We start from the raw sequence: 11,722 nt of genomic DNA on the forward strand, positions 1-11,722 counted from the left end.
TTGCATAACTATGCATCGGTCATTTCGGATGCTGTGCGGTGAGAGAGATGTGTTGGAAGTGGCCTTGCTTTCTTTAAGGGATGTCCGAGCTGATGCACTGGAGCGCCCCGTAAGTAGCAGGTATGTAACACTATTTTACGAATTGGCAACTAGGCTAGGCTAGGCTAACTTGTTATATCATTTTCTCAGACTGTTTAGGGTGACAGCCTACAACAGTTCAACAGTGAACTACATCAGAGATATGTTCCACTCTGCCGAATATCAAGGATTTGAGTATGCGTTGGACTTGTAGCTAAATAAAACATTTGACACATGTCAGACGCGTCATGTACTCATTGACTCATTATTAACGCATCTGTCTCGTAATGCCACCGTGCTACAATAAGCTCTATAATACTTGACGTACCTAGAAATCACGTCATGATTTGGTCATCAAATAGCAATAAGTTTGATAAGAGCCTACTTGAAGCTATTTAGTCAGCTAGCTGATATACAAGAAACAGCTAGCTTAATACATAGGTTAACAACTAGCTAGCTAAATGCAAGAAACAGCAAGCTAGCTAATAATTACGGATTTAATTGACAATGCACACAATGGCTATACTTTTTTTGTCATTTAAAGTTTAACGAGCAATTTGTCAGATTTTAGTAAAATATTGAAAGCAGCAGAAATGCAGAACTGAGTATGCTACATTTTACTATCGAGATACTGAAAATTTTCAAAGTACCACCATTGTTATTAACTAACTAACTAGATTAGCATGGTGTACAATAGGGCAATACTGTAATGACTATAAAAATGTCGATTTAAAGTTAACTGTAAGACACAGACACTTTCTTTTATTTGATGATAGACACATCTAATTATTGAAAGAGGCAGCATACCATTTCAGCAATGACAACGTAACACAGTGGGTTTTTGGTGTTGGCATTTAGTCACTATTTTATTGGATAACATCAAATTATTAAAAGGTACCTTTACTAAACATATAGAAAAAAAAGTGAACTGATTGTGTAAAGGAATATGGTTATGCAGTAGGTGTATTATGGATAAACAGAAATATTGTATGTAGGAATATGAGTTAGTATAGATAAAAGTATATTTATATACAATAATAATAATAATAATTAAAGCTGCAAGCAGCAATGGAGGGCCCTCGCTAACCTGCGCCAGTCGGGGTTACTAGCGTACGCCTCTCCTTGCGACCGCGCATTAAAGCATAACTCATACGCTGAAAATCGTCGCCAATGAAAAGTGAACTCCCTGCTGAGTTTATTGATACCTTACACAAGCCTATACGTCATACAAGTCATTATCTGTGAAAGGGGGCGTGGCCGCATAATAGTGGGGCGGGTCAAACATCACCAATAAAAAGGGAAGTCCCTGCTGAGTTCATTGATACCTTACACAAGCCTATATGTCATACAGGTCATTCTCTGTAAGAGGGGGCGTGTCAAACATCAAAAATGAAAAAGGAAGTCTCTGCTGAGTTCATTGATACCTCACATAAGACTCTACATTAAACGTTTAAAATGTTATGAAAGGGGGCGTGGCCTGAGTGACTGGGCGTGGTTTGATTGATTGATTGGATATCTTTATTTTGAACATGCAAGAGAAAGTGTATAAAAATAATATAAAATAATAAAACAAAAAAATTGGAGAGAAACATAAACAAAGTATCCTTCTTTAACATCCCTCTATTACATGTGCGAAAAGGAGTAGGAAGAAGTAAAACTTATGTACTCCTACCCCTTAATTCTTGCATGCTTTACATATTTATAATTATGTTGCTATATATAATATAATACACATACCTAACAAATACATACACACATATGTACATATACACACCTCTACACATACATACATAATACATACATCATACATATCCCAAAACATATCCACATACATATACATACATATACACAAACATTATATATATATACATATATAATAGATTATATACTATATCTATAATATATATAATACCACACATATACACTCACCGGCACTTTATAGGTACACCTCGTCCAACTGTTCGTTAACACTAATTTCTAAGCAGCCAACACATGGCGGCACTCAGTGCATTGTAGGCATGTAGACATGGTCAAAGAGAATCTCCTGCACGTTCAAACCGAGCATCAGTATGGGGAAGAAAAAGGTGATTTGAGTGACTTTAAACGTTGGCTGATGGAGTTATGTATTCTCGAAGTAGCAATAAGAGCGTGCGCCGCTCTATGCCGTCCAAACTGAGTATCTTCTTGAGATAGATGAACTAAATACGTACTATGGCTTGAAAGAGAGGCTTTTTCACGCGAGAACACGGCATACTACTCAGGTTATTACAGAGAAAATGTGGATTCAGTGTGCACATAGATAAGAAATCATCGCAGCGAGAAGCGCAGATTAGTATAAGGTGCCATGCCGCAGTGAGAACAGCGGATGCCTATTAGTGTTTGTAGTTTGAGTCCATTGTGACGCCAAATAATAACCAAGCGCACCCCTGTTAGTCAGTATGCCATAACGGTTTGTCGTGGGCAGTGGAAATGAGTTAGTAAGAGCTATCTACAGTACTGAAACGCCGTTTACTGAAGATACAGTTATCGGATACTTATGATAATTCAACGCCCCTAATACAGAATGACTCAGAGAAGACTGAGACTGACGAGTACTAGATCATGCACAAGGGAGAACTCATAACCCCCGGAATAAGAATGGGTTACAATACGGGACGGTAATTATATGACGAAGATTTGGCGAAGGAAAAACAGTGGAATAAAACAAACCATAATAACAAAGCAAAAAAGGTGAGGTTACAATTCATTTTTAGTTACCTAAGGTTTGTTGTTGAGTAATGAGGAAATGAAGTCTAACCGCGAGTTGAATAGACCACGGACCGAATTCGTCGAGTATGCAGGAATAGTTGTAGGCGGTATCTTACAACATAGAAAGCACTTGGGGAGTAACCATCTAGTGGACTTAGTATCCAAACGCGGTTACAGACTGCGGGTAGGATGGCGTGATAGTGACGGAATGTATATGCGATCGTGCAGCTACGCAGCAAGAGCGCGAGGAGACTAGTGGGAATAGAGATTTAATATTTTCTTCGGCATTCTACTATTGGGACCGAGCGCTACCTTGATACCCTTGTACCCAAGCGTACTGAGTGCACCGTTGAAGCTATCTACGTTGCAACGAACACGAGATGATAAAACTTAGCGTACCGTCGACGTAGGTTGTACGAGCTGACCCCGAAATGCTCATGCCCTCTCTACCTATAAGCCACAGGATAAGTTGCCTAGCCCAATACTTCATCGCATGACTCAGCCTCCGACTTTCATCGCCAGGCATAAATAGCGCACGCACCATGTCATAATGAAGTAAGCGGTAGCGAATCATCACTAGACCGTGAGCTATAGTACTTGAAATTCGACAATCGAGTATCGGCTTGCCCTTTCAGTTGCTCCCTACACGAACAATGGCCACTCCAGCAGCTCACCTAATGATCTCAATACGAAAGTATGTAAGCTAAATCATGCGAGGTAGATTAGCAATTGCCGAAGTAAACATAGAAAGCCGGCAGACTGTCGCGTGCACTACTGACTGAAAGTGCCCCATCGATGACAACTCAAGATTAGAGCCACCAACTGCCCTACTGAAGCGCAATGCGAGTATCATAGCAGAGCCTGGTTCCTTGCTTAGATATGATGGATACTACGTGCCGAAGGATACCGAGAGGGGATCAACGACTTGTAGAGGCCTGGGACGTCCCCAAGCTTCAGATAGGCTATACCTCTGATCGTGATGTAGTGATAGATATATATACAGGACATTACAAGACAAACAAGATAGCACTTTCATATATGTCCAGCCGTGCGATATCACCTTGTTCTAAAAACTATAATCTTCTTTCTGTACACTTTTTTTTGATCTGAAGAAGGGCCATCATAATTAGATAACAGTTCTGGGCAGTTGCCGACAGGATCTTAAAACTCGCAGCCACATTTGCAATAAACATTAATTCGTCTTTCATGGGATCGTTTCTCATACAACGGTCGTTAAAGAATAATGAAACTAAATTTACTATCTTTCTTAAGAACCATTATCAAATCGCTCTACCCTCCTCTTACTGACCTTTCATTGGGCGGAACAGGATACCTTGTCGTGTTGATTACTGTACTTACAAGGGCCAATAGGCCTATTTCCTTGCCAGCTTTGATAGAATAGTTATAAGTCTACAGATCCATGCAAGGGGTATATAGTTTAGCAATTATAATCCCGATAAAGAAATCATTGGGATACCGTTGAAGGGAATGGAACGCTGATCATCATCTTAATTGCTCCTATTATTTTTCTGGATCTCGTTACATGTACGTTAGATCAGCGCATTAGTAAATTATGCTGCATGGCTATGAAATTGAACTAGTGATTAGTTTCCAGCGCCAAAGCCTCGGACTAGATTATCATGGTATGCACCTCCCACAGTGCTAATCTATAGTCCAAGATACGGCCATCAATCATGGGAGAACTGTATAACAACAAAGTGTGTAGTAAGCTACCGACCATCATTTTTTTTTTGGTAAGTAAGCTTTCGAATTGCTATATCTGCCAGAGACGGTAGCTTACCATACATGGCCTCCCGCCCCCTGCTTCTCTCTGTTTGGCCTGCTTTGGGTCCACCCTCTTCCCCTTATCCCCGCTCCTTCCTTCTCATGCCTTAGACATGATCCATTTTCACACCCTCCTGGATGAATGCCTAGTAATTAAAAATAAGTTTCAAGCAGATTATTCCGACACCAGCTACCACTGTAGTTTTAAAGCCCACTTTCTCATTCATCGCTAGACCACACCAAAATAGGGCTCGCCCACGCTCATTGCCCAAAGCGCCCACACCCTCGTTCCCTTTACCGTTATGACGTGCACAAGTTTTTACGTTTCACTAACTTTTTCTCATAGTCTAATCATGTTAAGCATGTGATACGCACAACATAGTTTTTGAAGTTGGTGCATCGGTCAACCTACCTGGATGATCGAATTTGAGTTTGAAATCTACTAGGGTCAGGCAGTTCGTTCTAAAGTGTGACACCTTTGTCTATTTAGGCCTCACTTCCTTGTTGCCATTAGGCGGCGAGCTATCGACTTTTGAAGCCCAAATAGCGGCGTGCTAGATGTCATCGGATCAGGGGCTGTGTGCGGGAACTCTGAATGAATCGTGTATAGGAAGAGCTTTTCGAGTGCTAATATCGGACAACCGTTCAAATACGCTACAAGTAGCCCACTTGTGTTTCGCGCGTACGTAGCAGAATCGCACCCAAAATGGCCGACCCCCGCCCAACAGGACCACGCCCTATCCCTTCATGGCACGAACAAGGTTTTTCTTTTAAAAGAACTTTTCAGTCGTTAAGCATGGGTAGAGAGTGACACGGCACCAAGTTTAGAAGCCCTGATATCTGTAGGACGGGCTACACGGAATAGAACGAAATCATAAAGCTACTTAAGTGATGTAAGTCAAATCCGGTCTTATAAGGCATCGTGGGAGACTTCGTTTTTTTCTAAAGTAACGACGAATGAGTGGGTGGAAAATATGAAGAGGCACCATATAAGAGCAACTATTCCCTCCGACCAACATTTCAAAACAAAAAATGCGCGGAGACTTCCTGTTGCGCGTTTCCTGGGTGTATTAGGGTGGCGGTGAGGGGACTAGCGGCGAGGCACATGAGAGGGATTAGGAGCGCGGGCGATAAGGCCGCGGGGCTGGGCTATGGGGGGCGATACAATGGAGAGGAGTATTATTATGTCCGCGCCTAGAAATGATACAATAGGTATTTTGTAACACAGAGTTATCGTGATGTGTTGAAAGATCTACGATTATTAATACTAACGATGCAGATGGGATGGCAGTAGCTTGCAAGTCTGAAGTTTTCGCTAATATTGTAGTAGGTGGCGGCTACAGGAGCGCGACGCCATTTCCGTCGGTATATTGCGCCTATTCACGCCAAATCCATTCTACAAATACCGTTTCATAAATTTTCGACCAGACTTGATGCGGCCGCCGCCACAAAATTATTAGCGTTGCTAGTTCGAGTTTTTAATGTTTTTTTCGTTGAATATGATAAAGTCCTATCCTCAAACACTTCATCGGCGCAAGATCATTTGACGGCCGAGAAGAAGAAAGAAAAGGACAAAAGACAAGAAAGATAAGAGTAGAAAGAAAGAAGTAATTCCTAGCAGTCAGTCCAATAGGGCCTTGCGCACGCCTTGTCGGGCCGGCGAACTCTTGTCGGGGCACCTAATAACTGTTATGTTGTAGCGAATTATAACCAGAATGGATTTTAATGTGAATATGATTGTGAGAATTATTTGCATCTACAATGTTTTATTTTTCCTACTACGTTGTGCACCTAGTCTTAAAGGTGTGAGTTTTGCCACAGCAAATGCTCTGCCCTCTGTAGAAAGTGGCCCTAAGGGTTCCAGGCGTGAGCTTCTCGGTGTTTCTCAGTTACCTGTAAGCGCTACAGCCACGTATGGTGCATAGACTCTCCTTCGTATTATAGGATGGCCTCCATATTGAAGATATCCTTTCGGGGAAACTGTAGGCAAGTTATGCTTTGGTTATCGCAGTATGACACCACGCTATTCCATGACCACGCGCAGCCTTTAAGCCTCCTTCATTGCAAAGCAAGCCATTTTTAAACAAAGCCTCTTTTTTTTAGTGTGAACGATCAAATTGTTTCCTATGTTCCGACCACGCTGAAGTCTGAACTCCTTGTGTCAACCTGTCTTGGTTTAGGACCCTGCTCTCTCTCCTCTCTATTTTGTTGTCCAGCTGACAGACCAGGCAAAAAATGACGCCGCTTCATAGCGTCGTTCTTAGCTCGAATACCCAGGCTCTCTTTCTCCTTCATTGCATATTACTATATAGAGCATGACCACACTCTCTAATTCACTGTGGCAGTATGCCTCCTCTGGGACCGTCTCAGAAGGATATTATCGCGAGAAATAGCCCTGTCAGGACAAAGACTTATTGGAGAGGCCCCCCTATCGTAAGAGGGTTTTTGCAGATTAGTCAGGACGACCGACTATGAACAACGGGCGCCTGTTCTAATTCATCTGTAGGCGTGTGTTGTGTAGGCCGTAGCCGGTGACTACACAGTTTAGTTATTGCCTTTTCCCACTCATGACATTTGTTATATGGGTGAGCAGAGATATCCACCTTTACCTGAGTCATTATTCTATCTCCCCCACAGGAGGGGAAAACAGAATACCACAAGTGGGTAGTTATCATCCGGGGATCCACTCACTCAGGTCAGGATTTTGCATCTTAAAATTTTCTTTTTTACATTCTCACAATGTGCCAACAGATCATACTCATTAGAGGATGAGCGAGTACTCGACGTCTGAGATGAAACGAGTATCTGGTATGGAATAAAGCACTTTTGCCGAGTACAAGTATATACGTAGTAATACGAAGGCAATATCTGTACTCGGATTGAATAAAAATCTCCATCGATGTGTCTCCGTCTGTGATAGGTAGTCACAGGCTAGTCACAGCGCCCCTTACATACTACATATCTGTGAAGAGCTCTCATGTCCCAGCGTCCCTCCCCTACACTTCTGTGATAGGCTAGATCCCAGCAGCTCCCTCCCTACACACACAGATCTCTTCTTTGTGTGCCGACGGGCTCTGTTCACACACGCTCGGACACTAGGAAGAGACCGACGAGTGAACAGCGGGCCTATTGCACGAAACTATAGCGGATAAGGCAACTAGAGATTAAGTTACTGGGCCATATTAATAGGATAATTTAGCTTGGACTCGGTTGCACGAAACCAGATTGAATTAAGCCACAGCCAAGTAAGAAACCATGGAGATTTTTCTTTGCCAGCTTAGCCTGGTCCAGAGCAGGCTAAACAGCCAGGCTAAGATAATCCTGGTAGTCTCATGTGTCAAATCAGCTGCTGCTACTGATCCGAAATAAACGTGTGTTAACAGTTGATGCGTGTCTTCTGCAGTGTTAGCTTAGTTGTATTAACATACATTAGCCTACTTGTCCATTTTGTTTTGCGAGGTTTGATTTAAACCCTTACTACAGTTGTTTAGATGTTAGAAATGGTTGCACTGGCACCCTGATGCGGAGTACGGGACTTTCCGGTGGGACGCGTATGTGTCGCCAGGTTTCGGACTCTGCGCTGGAGTGCCGGCGCGCGGTGGCACCGGTGGCTGCCTGCCGGTGCCTGGTGGCCCGGTGGCCATGGCTATGCCTGCCAGCAGACGCGAGTTGTGTCAGTGTCCATATCTCTGTAAAAGTAGAGATGAGCAGCGCAGCGGTTGGTCTCAGCTTCAGGTTATACTACGGACGCGCTTCCGGAGATAGTGTGACGATATTAGTAGTGAGATTCATCAGATGATATAATGGCAGAATGGTCAGACGACCAAAACATTAATGATGATTTCATTGTGTGTTGTTGTCCTTCTCTTAATGAAGGGTAGTTTGTGTTACTCTTTAATAAGTGGGCCTGATGTTTTTGTTTAGACTTACATTGTTTATAACCTTCCAATAAGTCCACATCACCGGACTAATAACGTGGCCTATAAACAGCACGTATGTAGTGTAGTTTATTCATCACACTGGGAACAACCACATGCTTCTAATCTTTTTATTTGGGGCGGTCACTGTCAGAAGAATAAAAAAACATGAATATTGTTTACATATGCTCACAGCGGGTATTGAAGTCATTACTTTTTTTCTAGTTGTTGTCCCTTTCTGATTTCTGTATGAACATAATTGTACAAAAGAATTAGATATAAGCTTTTAGAGATTTGTGCATGGTTGTAAAACATGTTCTCACGTTGTAAAGGGTTTGAAATTAAGCCTAAAGTCCGGACGGCCTACGTAGGGTCATTCCCGAGGAACATTATTCCCTCTGCTCACTTTGAGGCAAAGTAGATATTTTTAAACCCCACACATCAGTAGGGTCGCTATGTGGGTTTTTTTCTCCTTGCTATCTTGATAAACCGTTATTCCCTTTTCATATCTTACCTCCTGTTATTTCCATCATGAAGCGTCATGGGTGGAAACATTTGGCGCATGCGTCTTCTCATCTCTGCATCAGTAAATCTGTGATCGATAACATGGTCTATTGAGAAAGCTGTGAACGTGCACTTTCCTGGCTATCTACACCTGGTGACATAGCTCCACCTGTTGATCCTGGCTCGGCAAACGTGCAACCGTAAGCGCGATGAGCAAGATCACACTAAGTCAAGCTGCGCTTTTCACTATCCGGAATCTTTATTCTACTTTCGTGCAACAGGGCCCAGCCTTCTCCTCAGGTCGTTAACATTTGGTTTCTTCAGCTTCAGGTTTGTTTAACTTCGTTCAAACTAGTAACCTAGTAACCAGGAGACTTCTGGTACCCGTGGGGTTTTGTTCAGACTGGTGTTGGTAGAATGGGACTCGCTGTGCATCTCTGCTGTCTGAGTTTTTTTTTAAACTGCCTGCTGGTTGTAACCAGTTTTTTGAGGGGCTGAAACTTTTTGCTGTGTTTAAAAAAAATATAAATAAAGGCAGTTGCGGTATGAAAAAAAATTTACAAATAAGATACACACAAACATATTCCAACCCTCCGCACAACACACTCACACATACCTGGTGTGAGAATAAAAAAGAACACAAAAAAATGATCACACTGATCATAGAAAAATTAAAAGTTAAAAAAAGAAAGTTAAATTGAGATGAAAACTCTGTTTCATTACATTTTACTTAATAATTGCAACCACATTGTTGATTTAGTTGCAAAACTGTTATATACTAGGCCTTTATAGTCGTTGTGTTAGCATGACAACACCACTGATCTGAAGTCAATCCTGATGCGGTCATGGAATAGTTTTTTATCAGCAATAAATATAACATTTCTGATCAACCCATATCAATTGCATGTTTAAAATAACATACCGGTTAAAGCCTGGCCACATTTCAATACAACCTGACCCACTTCCGGGTTAGGCCCTGCATAGTCCGAGTACAGATACGAATACAGATAATTCATTTGGTAAACATATACAGATACAGATAATGCTGTACTCGCTCATCCCTAGTACTCATGTTTGATTTCCGGGTGTTTTTCTCTTAGTACCTTCTGCCCAGATGGGTGGCAGTCAGTGGCCAACACATAGATGGAGACTCCACGGTCCACAAGCTTGGCCAGGCATCTCTCCATACCCTCTACCTCGAGCCAATAGCTATTTTTTTCATCAGTCACCCGCACTGTTTCCTAAGCCACAATCATTTTTGATTCTGTGTCGAGCAATGAGTAGGTGCTGAAGGTTGCATTATAGCCAGGGCTGTCATACCGCGCATCCCCTGAGACAGTGATTGGCTTCTCACTCACAGCACTCATGACCCCCTCATTGTGGATAGCCCAGGCATCGTTGACCTCCGGTATGACGTACGCTTTCTGGATGTTATACCACTGCCTCTCTGACATGGCCTCCAAACCAATGGTTTCACATACCTCCAGGAAAGAACTGCACTCATTCCCTGTCACAAACACAGCAGCTGGAACAGTGATGTTGCACTCCATAACTCCCCTAATTTGATTTTGTGAATGCCAAATGTAATTATGGCCATCCACACATGCGTGTATTTACAGTCACCCCAAAACAACTGTTGGACAAGGCTGGTGGTTCTTCTAGGCATTTGCAACAACCCTCCCAGTGACACATGGAAAACAACATTAACAACTGCTTGTTAGAGACTATGGCTGTGTCTCAAATCACGCACTTCCCTTAGTGCACTTCCAGAAAGTACACTTCGTCCACTACGTACTGTCTTGCATAGTGCGTAAATTTTGACAGAGGAGTGTAGTCTCAAATCGCGCACTACCATGTGCACTTACCGGAAATGACGATCACATTTATCCCTTCTTCTCTGTACAATTGGGAATTTTACCACGGGAGGGCATTCCAGTCTGCTATTGTGTTTCGCAAAAAAATAATTCCTGCTTTGTTTTTGATATTTAAAACATAATATTAAAGCTCATTTTTATCTTGCTCTCTGTTTGTCCCACGGCAGGCATGACGACCCTTGCGACCCATAGCCCTCGTCATATGTTGACACCCCACATTAGTGTGTTAACAACAAGTGTATCAGCACAAATGTATATTAAATTGTTTGTTGTTATGCACTCTTTTTGACATTCATGAAGCCGCATTATCCTATCTTTGCAGTCCACTTTCTTATGAATACGGACTAGTGTTTCTGCTCTAAAAATAAGTAAAGTAACATATTCATTTGTTCTAAAGGGTTTCATACAGTGACAATACAATAGTGAAAGCAGAGAGTAACGAATGACATTGTAAATAGACATTACTTATGTCATTTATATTCTCTGCTACAGTACTCCAACGTGTAATACAAAAGATAAAACAAGTTAAATCTTTATATAATTTATATTTAAAATGTGCTTTTAGTTGCAGGCTTTCCCCGGCCATATGCTAGTGTGGGGATTGGGACATGAGGGGGGACTTCAGGCCTCCAGGGGACTCCATTTACGGTACTGATGGCCATCGTCACCCCTAAATGACGGCCCTCTATTCCTCGTTTGTCCCTGAAGAGATGGGTTATGCAGGATATACATCAGGTGGAGGCAGTAACAGCAGATACGTTTTAACATTACGTTACTGTTAAAGTTCCCGGCAGACAATCAGCTGATCGCTATTTT

The 11,722-nt window shown here is 42.2% G+C and overlaps 1 long non-coding RNA gene across 1 annotated transcript in view; it reads right to left on the reverse strand.

The window, feature by feature from the left end:
- Positions 1 to 8,972, reverse strand: part of LOC116699588 (uncharacterized) — a 17,981-nt gene extending 9,009 nt beyond the window's left edge. Inside the window, exons 1-2 of the long non-coding RNA XR_004334462.1 lie at positions 8,962 to 8,972; positions 4,618 to 4,622 (exon numbers count right to left, since the gene is read on the reverse strand). This is a non-coding gene — a long non-coding RNA (uncharacterized LOC116699588). The remainder of the gene's footprint in view (positions 1 to 4,617; positions 4,623 to 8,961) is intronic.
- Positions 8,973 to 11,722: the final 2,750 nt, after the last annotated feature.

The sequence above is a fragment of the Etheostoma spectabile genome, chromosome 12 (assembly GCF_008692095.1).
Source record: "Etheostoma spectabile isolate EspeVRDwgs_2016 chromosome 12, UIUC_Espe_1.0, whole genome shotgun sequence".
Lineage (NCBI taxonomy): Eukaryota > Metazoa > Chordata > Actinopteri > Perciformes > Percidae > Etheostoma > Etheostoma spectabile.